Consider the following 18,738-nt stretch of genomic DNA (forward strand, 5'->3'; position numbering starts at 1 on the left):
GCAGTGCAGGGGCACGACACAGTCCTGTAGCGTGCCTCATCTGGTACTAACCCTTGCAGTGCAGGGACACGACACAGTCCTGCAGCGTGCCTCATCTGGTACTAGCCCTTGCAGTGCAGGGACACGACACAGTCCTGCAGCGTATCTCAGCTGGTACCAACGTATGCAGTGCAGGAACACATGGCAGCGTGTCTCAGCTGTTACCAACCCCTGCAGTGCTCGGACACATGGTGCAGCCTTGGCAGCGTGTCTCAGCTGGTACCAACGTATGCAGTGCAGGAACACATGGCAGCGTGTCTCAGCTGTTACCAACCCCTGCAGTGCTGGGACACATGGCGACGCCTTGGCAGCGTGTCTCAGCTGTTACCAACCCCTGCAGTGCTGGGACACATGGCACAGCCTTGGCAGCGTGTCTCAGCTGGTACCGACGCATGCAGCGCACAGGACCCGACAGCATCCAGGGAATACCTGGCCGGCCCTACCCTAGCAGCCGCACGCACCACGTTCTCCCCGCCCAGGCCTTCCAGTCACGTGCCCCGGCAGACGTGGATAGGAGGGTGCGCACAGCTGTAGCGTCAATGCCCAGGTTTGAGTTATCCGTGGGACGACTGGGGCTGCACCAGCATCAGGAGACCTCGGGGCTCGTGCACGGGTCTGGCAGGTAAGAGGTTGGCAGGTTGTCTCTTAGCCAACGTGGTTGTAGCTCCCAGCCCCACCAGCCTTCCAGAGACAGCGGACGGACTGTGGCTTGGCTCTTGCAGCCTGAGCCCGGAGGTGTGCCTCATAGCCGTCCTGGTGATGCAGGGATAGAAACCAAAAAACTTCAGGTCCGAACCATCAAACCGGACGCACACTATTCGAGTCCACAGCCCATCGGGAAATACTTGCCCAGCCCGGCCATGCCACCAGTCCTGCCCTTGCAGAAGTACCACCCCGAGTGACCCCGGTGCCAGCGCGTGACCATGCCATCAGTGGCATCAGGAGGGCCACAATGGCTTACCTGCAGCACTGTCTCACACAAATCTTTCTCCACTTAAATGCAAGTTATTGTGGAAATTAATTTACCCCAAACGTGTGCTAAACCCGAGCACACAGGTTTCCAGGGGGCCAGCGGCACAAAGCCATTAGGTGGTCGCACAGCCTGCAACTCGTTAAGCCGCCGGGTTTGCTTCCGCTCAGTGGTTTTTCGGATGCTCTGAACCCTTTTTTTGCCATTTGGGCACAGGTTACAGAATCGCTGAGTGGCTTTTGAAGGGCGCAAGATTTGCGATTAGCAAGGATGGCTTTCTTACGTATGTGTCAATGTTTTGCCACCAAAATCTGGTTGAAAGGCAGCACAATTGTATCCGCTTCCAACCAGGGACATCTTAAGGATTTTAGGGGCCCTGGGCTCAATGTGTTTTGGGGGCCCTTGTTCAGCTTTGAATTTATGGTCCAGTGTCAGCTCTTTCATACCCTCTGTGGCCACCTCACTGGCTGTGCAGATAGACACTTGTCCAAATTTTTAATGTGTTTACATCTAATAATCAGGTATAGTGACGTGTGTTTTCAATATTGTAACACAGCAGCGGCCGACTAATATTACTGCAAATAATTTCCGTGACACCTCCCATTACTCATATGTGAGGTCCTGTTTTGACCTAAAAAAGCGTTTTTTATGGATGAAGCATGAAACATAAACACATTTTTCTGCAAAATGTCTTCAAATAGATTCTCTCACATCACCCACATTAAAAGTAAATTCAAGAAAAATGGTATTTAAAACCATTTGTATAAGAATTATTCAAGGTATTCAGGGCAAGACTCTCCGCAGAACAGAGCTGCATCTATCAGCCCTCCCCCCGAAAAATTGGGGGCCTTGGCCCACTTCGCCCATGCCTTAAAACGTCTCTGCTTCCAACAGGGGTGGCAGATCAGTGTTTCGTACATTTGTGCCCTAGTTCCATGAGCGAGCAGCTCACCCAAGCCATGTTTTTCTTTGCAGTCTGGGATGTGCAGGGCTGTTGGTGCCACTACACGTCAGCGAGACATGTCCCAACATTAACAGGAAGTGTCTGTACTGGACTGGACTGCACAGTAGACCATTGGACCCGGGGAATTAGCTCCCGCCCAGTGAGGCATGGACAGCAAGGAACAACCTCCTGATTCCTTGGTTTTGCAGAAGGGTCAAAGGGCAGTGATGTCCAATCCTTCATGGTGAATCTACTGAAAGGGGCATTCCCCCAGATTGCTCAATGGCCCTGGGACTTCGAGATTCAACGAGTTCACCGTTTCCCCTTCATAATAAAAAGAACAGCGAGCTACAGAGCCTGATAACCCTAGAGTTATTTTTGTATATTTTGATAGTTTACTCCTTCGACAAGCAATTTATGAAAAAGCCTAACCTAATTCTAAGAGAGAGTTTAATGGGCAGTCTTTTTTTTTGCTAGAGCTAACTTCGGTCACACCACCGTGGAGCATCGTTGGCGGATCAGACAACTTTTCAGCCCATTTAAACAAGCATTTGAAATGCAACAGGTCTTGCATTTTCAAGAGTTTAAGCTATTGCCACTGTAAAGGACATAGTCCCAATATCGGCAGCACTCCTCAGTTCTAATAGAGCAACATACATAAATAAACCACAAGACACCTTGTTAGTGGAGAAAATTGCTGCAGGTTTATTTGCATAACAGATATGCCAACATGGTGGGTTATATTACGGGCGATCCAAGGGCAGGCCAGCCCCTATGCCGCCTGCCCACTTGATGAGCCAAATGACACCGTGGCTGTTGCCAATCGGTGGTTACCAAATTTGGGAGGGGCCACCCCTTCCATCAGTGGACCGCCAGTCCACGCCCTTACTCACGCCCCCCAAATGGTGGGCAGAGCGTTCCAGGCAGCCCCCGGTTGCTCAGACCCACAACCGCCCGTAGAACTAACGGGGCGCCGTCGTTCTTCTAGGGGACAATGCTAAGACATCCCTGGGTATCCTTGGCTAGCACCCTTGTTGTGCTGCTGCATATAGTACCCTTCTGTACCTTGCAGACTCTGGATCGCCCTGTAACTCCTCCACATCTCTGGGGGTGGCCACCGTCACAACCAGGGCCACCCACCAAGGTAGGCATCTTTACCTACACCCTGCTGATTACTGGGCCTCTTCCAGGTCCAGCCAAAACAAGTCCAAGCCCATACAGAAACGGAGGCCAGCATGCCCCTTCTGGACAGGTGCCCCCATCCTTTCTAAACTCCATGTGGACTTTAGACTGATAAAACCCAAAACCCCTCTGTTCAGGGATGGATGCATAACTTACACCAGGGAGAATTCAATTCTGGCAGCAGGGCCCTCCTACCCTGGAAAGTCAAATCATTGCTTCCCAGCTGTCAGACCCCAGTGGTGAGAGGGGAGACACACACCCCGCCCGGGCCGCTCCTTCTACAGAAGCTGTTCCAGTGCCTGCACAATTACACCACCCCTCCCAGGGTGGCTTACGGCCGGCTGTCCCTTTAAATGCCTTGGGATTCCCATCGCCCCACCTGTTAGCATGTCCTGCTGAGTCTGCAACTCGCAGGGGGAACCAGTATCCGTGGTACCTGTCTCACCCAGCCCTACATGTATATGCGCCCAGGATGGCATTCAGCCAGTCACCACCCTAGGTGACACCTTATCCTCCCAAACTTCTGCTAGTATACCAGGGAGCAGACAGGACCGTGTGAACCAGAGGGGAACCATATGTCTAAATACATGCCCTTTTTTGAACACTGGGAATGCAAGTGTTCTTTAATACTTTGTAGCCCATTTGTGCTTAACCCAGGGGTTTCCCCCAATCTTATGGCCCATAGCACACTTGTTGGATGACCATTTCCACAACCTGCATGGCTGCCAGCTAAGGCTAAAGCGTGGGAGAATTTGCACATGTTATTGTTACTCAACTCAATGGTACTCGTTTCATCGACCTCAGAAGGATGAACTGCTAAGTGGACTTCCCAGGATCTGAACCTGTGACCAGCAATCGAACCCAAGCCCCTTTCAGTTCCGCCGCTCCACCTGCCTGTGAACTTGTATCCCAGGGCAGACTTGAGGCGCCATAACCCATACTTGGACATGCCTGAGCTAGAAACCCACATCTAAAAGGCCTGCCAACCGGCTAACCACCACCATTGCAGTCCGAATGTTGTCTGACAACTCCCAAGGTAAATTCGTTTAACTGAAGCAACTGCTAGCATGCCAACGATATAATCAATTTAACCTTAACTATGACTGCAAAATGTGCTCTGGTAGTTGTCCGTATAAGTGCTCCATCCATATCAGCACTAACCAGGCAACCCGCACTCTCTTGGGAATGGCACACTCACGCCCCAAATGACAGAAAGTGCCTATTTGTGTGTAGCCCACGACCTTACATTTATCACTGACGGTATACCAGGATTATGTTGAAACTAAGCTGGTTCTAACGCTGAGTGCCCGTTGCACCATCAGTGGTATGTCTTTGCCTAATCCGTTTCTGGCTGCAAAGTTTGATGACATTGCCAGCTCCAATCCCAGGCGAAATAAAAGGAAGCTTTAGTGCTACCCCTGTGAGCCGCTGCTGGTGCTAATGATGGTACAAATAGCACCGGTAAACTAGATGCAGTACTATCGCATTAGAGGGCCGTTGCAGCACTTATTAAAGTCCATTGCTAACCTACTCACAGTATGGCAGAGACCAGAAAGGCTGTAAATTTAAAGCCTATTAAGGTGATCGTTAGATAAGCCCAACAGGGAGTGATCCTGAGAAAAGAGGTAGTGACCACCACCACCATAACCCGCATGTGAATCAGTCTAGGTTTACTTTGCCATGTGCAGCAGTGCAGCCACAGTTCACCGGCATCTAACCTGTGCAGTGTCCTGTTCTGTGCAGTCCCCCCATGCTTCCACTGGGCACCTCTGTCTGATGTGTGTGACCTAGGTACATGGTCCCCTTGCATGGCGGCCTGCCAGTGAGATAAAATATCACATACCCCATAAGTACCGCTAACTGCCTTTGCTAGAATCTTGCCTGGCATTCCTGCATGCCCAGATATAACAAGCAAAAATGGCTGTAATCAGTCAATGGACCCGACCAAACATCAAACCCACCGCGACAAGATGCGGCTAGTTAACCTGTCCCAAACTTTGCGGAAACAACAAATAAGCAGGATTTGACATAAATGAGGGGATCCCCGGTTGTACTTTAAAATTATGTACTGCTCAACCCGACGTGCCCCTTGGAAAGATACCCAGCACAACCTTTCATCCTGGACCTACCTCCAACATGACGTGTATTTGAGCGCGCAGTCACCCTAGGGGGGGGTCTGCTGGCTCTGACAAAGAAGTGACAAGATGAAGCATGCTAACCTGCCCCCAAACTCAGCCGAACACCCATGTGTGCGAGCTAACCACCAACGTCTGCAAAAGCATGCCAACCCATATAGCGTTTTACTTCCCTTTGCTCGAGGGGGGAGGGGGCAGTCCTGTCCAAAGGTGTATGTATTGAACAACATGTGCCCTGGAAGTACCTATGATTTGAGTACAAATGACTAATTCACAGTACCTGGTGTTTTTATTAACTAATAGCAGGTCTAACAACTTCATCAGGCATCCTCCGTTTACTTTAGGCGTGTTGGATTGAGGGGATCCAATGAAATATGGAAGATATCTCCCTTGGCATGCCATCCCTTTAGCAGCACATTTACAGCTTTATGCATGTCGCTTAAATAATCTCCATCATGTGTTTAATGCTAATTAGTTTGAGTTCTGCTCTTGACAACATCCCTTTTAACCAACAGTGTTGGGAACCACTCATGTTTGTTTCTTGTACAAGTCGTCCCCGTTAACCTGGCACTGTTAGACCAAATGAACCTTTTAACAAACTTCCTGTACAAAAGTATATCATGTTGCGCAACCTGGGACACTGTTACTTCATCCCTACGTACGTTCAGGCATGGAAATACTGCCAAAGGTATCCCCCTTAGTCCTGTTTAACCACTAAATAAATACTGTATAAGGGAACAAAATGTTACCCGTGCACCTCGTCATGGGCCTGAGTATGGGGATGAGTCTATTGTCAGATATAGCTGAAGCACGCTCTCCACGGTTCCTAATTTAACAAAGTGCTGTTGCATGAAAATTCTCCTCTTATGCAAAGCTAAGTACTAGGGGAAAATATTGATTTCCTAGGCATAAACATAGAACCCCCAAGTCTTCATTCTATAGGAGCGCCGTGTTTGTGTCTCAGGCTTCGGGAGGGGCAGCTTCATACCATATAAACACCCCACTGGCTGAAGTTGCTGCTAACCTTTATTACAAGTGTATGTGCTCGGGCCTGTCGAAAGAAATGTAGTTCCATTACTACTGTTGTGCAAGAACCCACAACCATTGGCTCTCCGTGGTTCAATACCTTCCTGCTAATAATGGCTTCCTTGAATGTTAAAAATTCCTATGTTCTGCAATAAAGGGACTGCAAGAACTAATGAGTTCCTTGAAAGGTACAACCTAGTTCAACACTCCAAAAAATTACAACTTTATCGCCGTGTAGCATGAGTAAGGGCAACCTGTCAAAGTATCCAAACGCAACTAAGATTCGAACCTTACCCTGAAAAGTAACCATCACTGGCCCCGAAACGAGGCAAACAATCCTAGGGCCACTCAGCAGCCTCTCTCAAAATTTCATGCTGGTTAGTTGCTCAAAAGACTGGCCGGTAATAGCTCGTTCCCCAGTGTGACCCCTGCTTGCCATCCTTGCCAGGGGGTGGGCCTAAAGAACTACTTAGCATGCACCATTTTCACCAGTGCCTTAAAAGACCTTTGCCGTGCTGCAGTCGCCTAATGATTCTGGCCCTGCACTAGAGGCTCTCACTTAGGCGTTGGATCATAATAATTCACTAGGGACATTCCGCCATTCTGAACCGATCAGACTGAGCCAAGGAAGTAGTACCTTCATAGGATTTTCAAATACGCTACACATCTGTGTTTCTACCCTCCCCAACAATAGGTCTAAACTGTGTTGTGTCCTTGCCCACAACTTTTAATCTCTATGTGGCTGACATGGCCCCCAACCTTTACAACAGACAGTGCCCCTCCAAACTCAGAGGATATTTGATCAAATTGGAATTGGCCTGCAACATACACTGCATCCAGCTGGACTCCCTAATGCGCAGCCAATAATGTAAGAATGAATCCTGAAAGGCCAGCCAGCCTCACCACACTGGCAAAAGGATCAACTGGAAGGGTGGTTGGCGCATAAACAAGACCATCAAAGATGCCGACTAGTACCTGGGCCTATTGTTTAACATCAAAGTTTTCCTCTCCAGACGATTGGAGGAAATCAAATCAAACGAGAGGGCTTGATTTATTGGTCCTTGCTTATACATTAATCTGTCAGGGCCCGGGATACCATAATGTAAGACGGCATGATTTGCATGCACCTATACAAATGTGCCCCTGCAGGTTTAGAATTATTCTGGCGTGCCCCCCTGTGGCCTAATGATTCAGACCTGAACAGTTTCTCTGTCATGGTCATTGGGTTGAAACATTATGCTGAATGTTTCCCAATTCGCGCCGCATGGTTCACCCTTCTCTGTCATTGCAGCCATATATATAAACCCACCCCTGGCCTTGCACCTACAGCAAGCCAGGGCCCTTGCGGTGGTTGCAAGTGGCATGACTTAAAACGTCTCCTATTACCTCACTGAAGGGCAACCCCTTAGTCCAACCTCACACAAACCACAACCCTAACGAACGAGTTCATACGCGTGCCAAGCAGGAGGGAATACTGTTCATCCGGGCTTGGTCTGCTGACGGTGGGTGCATATTTTTCATGAGAACTTGCCAGCCTACCCATGCAAAACATTACCCTTGCCCCCAAATGCACTGTCTTCACCAAGGCTGAAATATGCCAGGGTGGCTCTTGGGGATGGTAATTTTCAAGTTTTTTTATGGTGCCCGCGATGTTTTCTTGCCAAATATGTGACATAATTTCACCGGGTGCGAAGCTGCTTCCTAGGCAAACCGCGCTGTCTGGGCGCTCCAAGGACTCAGGGACGGCACAGTGCGTACCAGGGAATCCATTGGGCGATCTCTTGCGGATGGCCTGCTTTGGTTAAAGACATGCATTGGTGCAGCATGCACTGACCAAAGACGCGTTGTGTTTATTTTTGTCTTCACACGACGAGACAACTTGAGTCTCAATAACTGAAAATTGTGCCCGACTGCTGGGGTGTAGATGCTGTTTGAGATCAGTTACTCAAAACTACCACCCAGGGGGAAAGAGGTGCTTACTAATACTCTGAACGCTTGTAAGTAAATACTCCCCGGAGAAAAGCTACGGGGTCCTCGGCTCCTTAAATATGAAGACACATGGGTGCTGCTGTGCTGTTCGTTATCAGCTGCCACCGAGATCAGTTTGTGTCTGGAGTAGGACACTGGAAGTCAGTGCGCCTCTCCGCACCTCAGATCACAGTGGTGCCGCTGTACTCTGTGCCTTCCACCACTGCGATCTCTCATTGGTTACGCACCCTTTGCCCTCTCCTCGCACTACACGATCCGCAGTCATTACATTCCTGACAATCAATCAGGATTGACCCGTGAGGATCTCAAGGTGCTGCCACAGTGCAGAGGGAAATTGGTGAACATACACTACTTGCCCTCAGCTACAGTTACACTAATATCGGCCAGTGGGGAGTGCACCTGCACTGTGCCCCAACACAAGACAATGCACAAGGTGTCGGAATACCCTGGACAGGAGCAAGCCCCCTACTGGTGATCTCTGTCCCACCCACACTGGTAGTATGCCAACCAGCCATTCCTGGCTCCATCTGGATCCAGTTTCGGAGTTCCCCGTCATTGTCTCTGGGCGTGCAGGGGGGGGGGACAGGCGGCGTCGGCCTAGGCACACATCGCCGGGGCACCCCCAAGTCGCTGGGTCTGCCTGGCCATCGGCTCCCCTGACAGGGGTCAAACCCACAGTGTCACTCACCCTCTCGGCCCACACAAAGCCTACGTCCCCCTGTGCGGCCTGATCGCCGGAGAGACAGGGCCCTACGCGAGGGACCCAAGCCTTGGCGCTCCTACCGACCTGCTGAGGCTTCGGTCCACGGCTGGGGCAGAGGTTGCCGCGTGGCGCCCCAGCCGTGGACCGAAGCCTCTGCATGCCCCTGGGGCGGGAATCCTGCCGCCAGGCGGCATGCATTGTTGCTCAACCCACTCTTCCTACCCGTCGCAGCCCAGGCCTACCCCCGACCCTGCTGCCAAGGCCCTGGCTCCCCCCTAAACATAGGGGGGGGGGGAGGCTCCGTGCCCCCACCTGGGACAGGCTGAGAGCGGGTGCTGAAGACAGTTGGCGCCCCCTCCCACCACCTCTGGGCCAGGGGCAGCCCGCGGGAAAGCTGACGTATCGACCTCCTTCCCTGCTGCTGCGGCCTGCTGCCAAATGCAGGACGGGCAAAAGGCATGCTGAGGACCAGCTAGCGCCCCCCCAGGCCCCCAGGACCACTCGGTGCCCGGGGTGGCCCGTGTGAGACGCCGTGGCTAAACCCCCAGGGAGCTGCCAGTGTGCACTGGCTCACACGGACACGCTCGCGAGTGCTCCAGCATAGTTGTCTACCTTCTTTGAGGACCAATGTTTCAAAAGGCACCAAGAGTGATGCTTTTTGTACAGCGCTTAATGCTTGCTCAGCAGCCTGAGTTTAACAGCCACAATGCTCGGAGGTAGGCGGCAACCGCGTTGGCCGGGCCAGATTCCCTCCGGAGGAGCAGCATGATCGTTAGAGTGGCGGGGAGGACCTGGTAGGGCTCCGTAAGCTCGCATGGCCCGAGGCAACCACCACCCACGGGGGGGCACTCTGTAGAGAGTCGCTGCTACCCCTCCCCCCCAGGGGTGCCTCGGAGGATCACTGTCCACCCAGCAAGAGCCTCGTGCCGCCGTGAACCAGGGACGATCGGGCCTGCAGCCTGGCCCAGCAATCTTCCGCCAAGTATGGGGTGCAAACGTGACGCCGAGATTCGCTGCTACCCCTGGCCCAAGACTAGTCCCCCGGGAAGCAAGGCCCGCCCGCACCCTTGCTCAATACCATGTGGCGCAGGCCACAAGAGTCGATCAGGGCCCGCCAGGAATGGGAGGCCCTGGGGAGATGCCGTGAGCACGGGACGCACTGCAAGAGGGGCATCAGCCTCATGGAGGCTGAAGGATCCGTTAGGCCCTTGGTAAATGCATAGAACCGGCAGCGGGTACGCCCCGGCACTATAGGCCTCAGCCTCGTGGGAGCTGTCTCGTGGTCTACGACCCCTCGCACCCAGCACCACCACCCCTCAGTACCCGGCCCCACCACGCAGGAGGAGCCCTGGACAGTGCCCCACCTGGGCTCCCCACCATGCAGCGGGAGAGACACCTTTTTTAGGGAAAAGGCGGGCCAGGTGGGGGGGTGAGAGGATGCAGGTAACGACTAACCTTAACATTTTTGGCAGCTCATGGCACGACCCAAACAGTGAGACGGGCAGCGGTCAAGAGGCTGCAGAGTGGGCGGGGGGAAGGCATTTGTACCCTTGTCCCCCCCTCCCCCCCACAGCCGGAAGTGACGCGGCCAGCTCACCTCCTGGCCCCTAGACCAGGGAGCCTAGTCTGCTGACTCCTGTGCCTTCCTGTGGTACTAAGGCGGCCGCCCTGTTGGAGAGTCCCCTACGTGGCCCCCCCGGGCAGCCTTGGCAATGCCTTTTATTTATCTGTTTTCATAATTAACACATAAATAAAAGACATTGTTATTTAAAATTCCAATAGCACAAACTCTTGTAAATGCATGACCTATTACAAGAAGTGGCCATCATCGTTCCGGCTGCCGGAAAGTGAAAGCGCGCATGGCGCACTGAATGTTGCAGGAAAACATGTGTGGCTGCAGAGGGAGAAACTCATTAAAGTAAATAGTGCTTATAGACTGAATAAGACATACTGTGTAACAACAGAGGTAAAAGGATATGTCCTCATGGGAGAATACAAATGAAGACAAGGTGGTACTAAGGAGGGACTAACAAGCCTATTAATGACTAAGAAGCCAGCATTTAAAAAGGACAATGACACAAGCCAATGAAAAATATGGGCAGAGAGTGGGCGGAGCTTCAAGTCTATACTCCAATACAGCATGCCGTGCAGAGCAGCGCATGCCCTGCCAAGGCCTAAATCTAGGAGAGAAAGTCTTTCTTTATGCTTTGCGCTGTGTACGGGACAGTATGTATGACCCTGTGCTTTTTGAGTGGTTAATTAATGTGCAGGCCTTGTGGCCAGCAACTATTAATATTTGTGGTGACTTTCATATAAATGCCACAGGGGACTGGTTGCTTGATGGCGGTAAAAAGTACTTGGGTAGAAAACTGATTGTGTATTGTTCACTATGTAACTTGGTTCAGGACCATGCATAAGTGGATGTTTGGCAGGACAAAAGGCCCTGGGATCATGGGTATACATATTTTTGCACAAAAACAACGAGAGAGGAAGGGAACACAACACGACTACTCCCCTCGAGGGATAAATCTAAAAAAACAACGAAGTCCGTGTGGTTTATACACAACCTCTTAGGGTCAAAGGAGCACAAGTCTGCTGACTCAAAACAACACTATATGTTGTTTAAGGAGAAAAAACCTGAATAGGTTTTATATAAAGCCCTCACTCGCCAACCTGGTTGGTGACATGCTTCATCATCGGGCTCCACTGGGTATGGCCGAATGCCATCCCAGTGTGCTGCAACGCCAGGTTACTGCAGAGCGGGGTTCGTGTGAGGTGACAGTGAATTTAAAAGCTTCCAATTGAGTCAAAAAGGCAATTTTATTTGTTTTGCTAATTGGAAATATTAAAAAAAAGGAGAAGAGTGAGGGTCAAAAATTAGAAGACCAGATTCACTCTGTGGCGGTCAACATGTTTCTGCCTTAATGTATGGTATACAGGCTTTCGTCAGGACCAGAGTGGGGGTGCAGAGTCCCGGTGGTATGAGCGCGCTAAGGCTCACCCTGCCGAGGACTGCGAGTGTGAAAAATTATATTAAAAATTACCCGCCAACAATTATAGTGGTGGAGAGAAAAGAGTTTATCCTTGTGATCGGACCCGGATCGGTCCGGGCACGAGAGGCGTTCTATAGGTACCGAACGGGTGCCGAGCAATGAGGGCGGTGTGCCATATGCTCCCACCCTTCTCCCGGGATCCCTGAGGCTTCATACGGATATGCCTCCGATCACAAGGATAAACTCTTTTCTCTCCACCACTATAATTGTTGGCGGGTCATTTTTAATATAATTTTTCACACTCGCAGTCCTCGGCAGGGTGAGCCTTAGCCTTAGCGCGCTCATACCACCGGGACTCTGCACCCCCACTCTGGTCCTGACGAAAGCCTGTATACCATACATTCAGGTTTTTTCTCCTTAAACAACATACGGTGTTGTTTTGAGTCAGCAGACTTGTGCTCCTTTGACCCTAAGAGGTTGTGTATACATATTTTTGGCCTCACACCAGACACATGGACGTCTTGATTATTTTTTTGTCTCTCACACTCTCCGTCAAGATTGCAAATTTGAGAAATTTCCCCCATATAATGTCAGACCACAGTCCATTAGTATTGGAATGAGTAGTTAAAGGGGGGCTAAGGAAGCTCTCGAATTGGAGCTTCGAGCCTGCACTTTTATTGGATGAGGTGTTCATAAAGGTCATTAATAATTGGATACCGACTGTTATGAAACAAAAATATTGGGAGCGCCCCGGCAGGGTCTGTGTGGGATGCTTTAAAGGCCAGTATCCATGGGGAGACCTTACGCTATAGCGTGAATCATTGGAAGAAAGAGAAGCTTGGCTTGTTAAAGCTTCACGAGACTCTGGTGACTGCCGAAACCAATACAACAGTCTCGAAGGGGGACAACTGTCAAGAGGCACAGCAAGGGGTGGCTATTGCCAAGGCTTTGATTTCTGAAATTACTGATAAAAAGCGCAGTCGATAAATATTTGGCATGGCATGAAAATGTGTATGCGCTTAGTGAGCAGGTCAGTCATCAACTAGCAATGAACATACTCAGCAAAAACAGCCGCAAGAGGAAATACAGGAGTGGGGGATCCTTACTGGGGCCAGTTTGAGATCCTGAGGATACCCGTGGCGCTTTTCAGGGGTTGTATTCAAACCTGTATACTGAAACTGAGGTCTGGGTACAATAGTACTGGGGAGATATTTCACTTGACTTTCTTAACGTGAGGATTGTGAGTCACTTTTCCTGGGAAGAAATCCTTCTTGCTATTTCCAGCGTACCATTGGGTAAAGGAGTGGGGACGGATAATATCCCTCCTGAATTTGATCGGGTTTTCTCTGCCACGTTAAAGATCTATTTGATGGACCTATTTAATGAAATGTATCTTGGAGATGTTCGCCCAAAGTCGCAGTCTATGGCCAATACTGTGGTCTTTCCTAAAAATACCAAACCAGTACAGGAACTGGTGTCACATTGTCCTATAAGACTGATTGATGCGGACACTAAAATTTACTCTAACATTTTGATTCCCTACCTCTCTAGGGTGATAGGTATAATTGTGTCCCCTAGACAGCACGGGTTTATAACTGGGAGGGGCACGACAGATCATACTCATTGGGTGGTTTCCCTCTTTGATGCTTCTGCCATACCTGGAGACCCTATGGCTTTAATTTTATTCGATGCTTAAAAAGCATTTGACAGGGGCTCTTGGCGGTAGGATATATGCGCAGAGTCAGTTTTGCACCCAGATTTATCAAAGCAGTCAGTGCATTATACAAAAGACCCGGTGGCTAGTGTCATTGTAATGGGTAGCCACTCGGGCACAGTACCGATTCAAAGGGGGACAAGGCAGGGATGTCCCTGATCTCCTTTACTCTTTGTCATTTATATTGATCCATATATACGGACACTAGACCTCAACCCCGTAATACTAACAATTCACATCAATGGGTGGGACACAAAGGTTTTGGCATATGCTGATGACGTGTCATTGGTCATCACAGATCCCCATGTGACGTTAAAAGAGGTTGCAAAGGACGCTTGTAGATTCGGGAGATTCTCGAGATATCGGCTGAACGATGACAAGACACAAGTTGTGATTAATAGTAATATCTTTTTGACTGATGCTCGAGTTGTGGATAGTGCAGTTTATCTAGAAGTCAATATCTCCACCAAGGTCGATAAGATTGTTGGCAATAATCTTGATCCTTTAATCAGGAAAACCAGAGGGGACTATTGCAGGTATCTCTCCTTGTTGGGTAAGGATAACATTTTGGAAATGTTGTTTCTTCCAAACATTTTATACTTTTTTCGGGCCATTACTATGGAGGTGGAGAATATATGGTTTAAGAAACTTGAGGATATCATGATATGATTTCTATGGGCCTATGCAAAGACTAGAAGGGCTTTGAAATATCTCACACACCCGTGGGAGAGGACTGGATGGTAGGTACCAAATCTCAAGATGTATTACTGGGCTACTATACTTCAGCAAAGTCTAATTCTATTTCAAGATAAATACAACGCTCCTGAGGCATAAATAAATGTTCCTTTTCCCTTTGAAATATTATTGGGGAAAGAGGCCTGGGGGTGTCTGTGGAGACAGGTCGAATTTTGGTATTACAAGAAAGTTTGATTCAAATCTCTGTTATGCGTGTTTAAGGTATGGTCAGCTTTACGTAAGAACTTGGGCATTGGCCGACTGAATTGTTATACTACACTGTGTAATCATTTTTTACTACCAGAGATATTTCAAGATCCACGTATATCCTGCTTGAAAGAGCTCGCCCTTATGAGGTTTGGGACTTTTATTCCTATACTGGTATTGTCTCTTTTGATGAATTTAGTAGGGAATAATATTTTGGTCATAGGGAATTTTTTTAATTTCTTCAAATCCGAAATTTCCTCAGCTGGAAGGGTGGAGGGCCAGCTGGGTTCCCTAGTGTGGACTTGGTGGATTGATTATTAAAGGGAAAACCGTGCCCACTTGGAGAAATATATGGATATTTGAATATATCTCTGAAGGATGATCTCGATAAGCACTCTCAGAGATGGCAGTAAATACTCTGTTGCTTAAACCCTACCCTCCCGGAGTCTCTCCGTCTTGCTTATTATGTCCTCTTGTCCATAAATTTGCGAGCTCAGCATTATAAAACATGATTTGATTTGCTTTGCATGCCGGCAAAGATTGCACGCTGGGGAGCTGCCCAAGATGTAAACTTTTTGGGACAGATAAGAACGTGCAAGCATTTCTGTTTATAGCCTTGGCATATCGTTTATGTGTTGCCACTGCTTAGATTGATCCCAAGGCTCCTGCTTTTCGGTAATGGCTGGCTCGGCACCATTCACATTTAGTTACTTCGGCCCTGATTAAGTGCCAACTGTCCCGTTAGGGGCAAACTGGGCACGAAATATGTTGACCAACTTCACCTTGACAGCCCTTTAGGAACATTACTCCCACATAGGGGCACTCGCGCCGTTTTTAACCAGGCTAGAGCTACCTAAACCATTAAAACTCGACCTAAATAGGACTGTTCCAGACCTATTTTACTTTATCTCACTCTCCTGTGCACTACCCAGCCCCCACACCTGCACGCACCTAACGGCTTCTTCAAAAAGATCCCCGATAAAGAGCCCCGTTTACGGGAGCCCGTCAGGCATTGCAGCACTGGCCTGACGAGGGGCAAACGCCCTAAGATGAAGCATGACATCCCCCGGGGTGTGTGAGGGCATAACGAAGAAAGACCTGCCTGTCCCCCACGCCCAGCCAGGAACTGCACACTCCCTTCAGACTTGACTCGGCTCTTGGCCATATAAAATCTTGAAAGAGCTTTATACCAGCAGAAGGACCGAAAAGCAAAGAGGCTTGAGGATATGGGCCCCATTAACAATATGGATACAAGAGCAATAGAAGGAGTGGGGAGGGACTCTGGGTAACGGTTTAACTGAGCAGGATAATTGGATTTATATATTTATGATATTCTCTGTGTAGTGGGGGGGAGTTGTGGTTGCATATTCAAAATACTTTAATAAAAACATATTTTAAAAAAGAAATGAACCTGGGGAATTTAACAAATCTCCTTTTAGTTCCCAGATGTTAGCATCTGCAAACTGCCCTTTCAAAGGTCATCTTCAATACTTCTTGCAATACGAAGAACAGTAGAGGCACTGTGGCAGCCACAATTGGGTTTGGAGTGTTGGGAAATCAGGGATTGTGATGAAGAAGACTAGTACTCCGAGCAATAGAGATTACTGTAATGAAGATTACTGGAAAGTAACCAGGTCATTACCTCCTTGCCTGTCTTCCTCGTCCCATTCATCCCAACATGAGGAAATATCCAAACCACCACAAGTACCCACTGGAAATAGTTTTATGAAACATAGCAGACAAAAATGCTTGCTCCACACACTGCAGTTTTAACGAAGACAATTTGTGAGTTAACAGAACTCAACACACGTGAAGCGGAATCTACGGAGAACCCTTATCCCAACTGCAAGTGGCAATGTGGCATGAAGGTGGGAGAAGAAGACCATGTAGCAGCTTTACAATGTGGCTGCCCAGGATGCTGCCACCCTGACGGCGACTTTAAACAGAATCTGGTATGGCAGAGTGTGCAAAATCCTAAGCCCCAGTGATGGAAAAATGGGTCCATCGACTAAGGTCAGAATTTAGGCATTTACCCTGACCTAAAAGACCAAGGGGGGTGAACAAAATCATTGCTGTCCTATTTACACAAATGGCTAGAGCCCCATGCACATTCAAGGTATGTAAACACTTTCAGAGTCCAGGGAGGGAGTTGGAAAAACTACTGAGAGCACTAAGGGTGTGAATTAAATCTGGGAGGCGGGTTACTCCATCACAATGGTGACGGATATCCCTTCTGCCAAAATATTACTCCCATTATATCCTTTAGGATTTATATTTTGGCGGACGGGATCACTGTCACCGTTATGATGGAGTAACACATCCGTTGTGATGGAGTAATACATCCGCCGAGATCGAAATCAGGCCCTAAGTCTTGTGAACAGTGAAAAAGAGCAGGAACAGTAGGGAAAAAGGCATGTAATCAACCTAACCTTGACAATATGAAGAAATAACTATAAATGGAACTTTGAGAGAAATTTCAAATCTATGAAGTGAAGATGTTCAAAAGGAGACTCCTGCAAAACTGCTGAGCCAGAAAAAATCCAAGAAGGGACAGGTAAGTAAACCACTGGATGCCGGTGAAAAAACTCTGGAAGATGTGAGATGGTAAATTAACAATTAGGAAGAAGAACTTCTGATCTACTAAAAGCTTTGATTGTAGCCCATAGGCTCCTTAAATTGGACATGGCTAAACCTAACAAACACTGTTTCCAAGAAAGTTTGGAATCTTCATAGGCCCACAAGGAGAAGCAAGTAGTCCTCTGGAAGAATACCGAAACTCAAAATGTGGCTATTGCCTAGCATAAACTCTGAAAGTATCAGGTATGCAAGACAGTTGAATGCATAGTGCATCCTTAGGAAAACAGCTTTATGTTTACAAAGTTAACCTCTCAAGTTCCAGACCCCAATCCAAAGATGTGTGAGACTTCCTAAGGGAGTGCAGAAATACATACGAGAAAGGTTGGATGGGCTTCACTGATGACTGAGATTGAGCAGAGAGTAAGAGAGTTATCTAGGCCAACACAGTACTATTTGAAGAAGTCATACCTGTTGGGCCTAAATCTTTCACAATATTCTGGTTATCACTGGAATTAGAAAGAGTGCATAAATAAGGCTGCAAGGCCATGGCAGAGAAAGGGAATCTAGCCTCCAGGCCCTTGGAGATACAAGCGCCTTGAGACCCTTGCGGGTGAGTAGTGCGCTATACAAGTATCAATTTGGAGATAGAACAAAAGTTGGAATGGAGAGTGTTGCTCTGCAGTGTGAAAGTTACTGTTGTCTGAGCCCAGTCGTACTCTTCTGGGACAGATTGGAGCACAAGCTCAACATCATCAAGGTTGGAAATATTAAGCAAGCCCATTCTCCCTACCTGGTAGATATACTTCAATCAGAGAGAGAAAGTTGGACTCAAAAGAATAGTTTTGGGGACTACAGAAACCAGACGAGAACTCCTCGTGCTGCCTTGGTGAGTTACAAGAGATGGTGCCACATGGTTGTTAATCCTTATTTGAACTATGTCACCACAAAACCTCAACTGAAAATGCAACAGAGCCCAGAAGGTGGCAGACAAATCTCTCCAGAATTCAGCTTCTCTTTTGGGGACCATCGACCCTTAACATAGAATTCACGCAGGATTGATCCACAAACTGTGCTGCTGGCATACATGGTTAATATCAGGAGTGGAGTAGGGGAAAGATACTTCCTCTGCCTAGGTGCTCTGGAAAAAACCATTATTGGAGAGCCTTATGGATCTGAGGAGTCACAGGAACCAAGGTCTCATTTTTCTGGGAAAATGGACTCCATTGAGCATGAGAGTATCAAACTAAGGATTGGAGTGATTCAGACCAAGGTAACATCCACTATGGAGGCAGCCATTTCCCCACACCCTCAAACAAGCCCTAGCTGTTTCCTGTGTTTTTTACTGCATTGCTCTCAGACTAGGGAAGAACATTGTGTCCCGCACTGGAGCAAAACATTGCCCTGATGAATTGAAGATGCTGAGTGGGGAGTAGACAAGAATTCTACCAATTAATTATGAACCCATAAGACTAAACCAAGTGATATGCCTTTAGACCGCTTGGTAAAATAAAAGGCAAAAATTAAT

At 48.6% G+C, this 18,738-nt stretch overlaps 1 protein-coding gene across 1 annotated transcript in view; it reads left to right on the top strand.

The window, feature by feature from the left end:
* The first annotated feature begins 525 nt into the window (after positions 1-525).
* The window catches only part of LOC146839625 (membrane-spanning 4-domains subfamily A member 4A-like), a 174,183-nt gene continuing 155,970 nt past the window's right edge, over positions 526-18,738 (top strand). The window contains exon 1 of the mRNA XM_085651709.1: positions 526-661. The gene's annotated coding sequence lies outside the window, so the exon portion shown is untranslated. The remainder of the gene's footprint in view (positions 662-18,738) is intronic.

Source organism: Triturus cristatus, chromosome 4_1 (genome assembly GCF_964204655.1).
Source record: "Triturus cristatus chromosome 4_1, aTriCri1.1, whole genome shotgun sequence".
In the NCBI taxonomy this organism is placed as follows: Eukaryota; Metazoa; Chordata; class Amphibia; order Caudata; family Salamandridae; genus Triturus; species Triturus cristatus.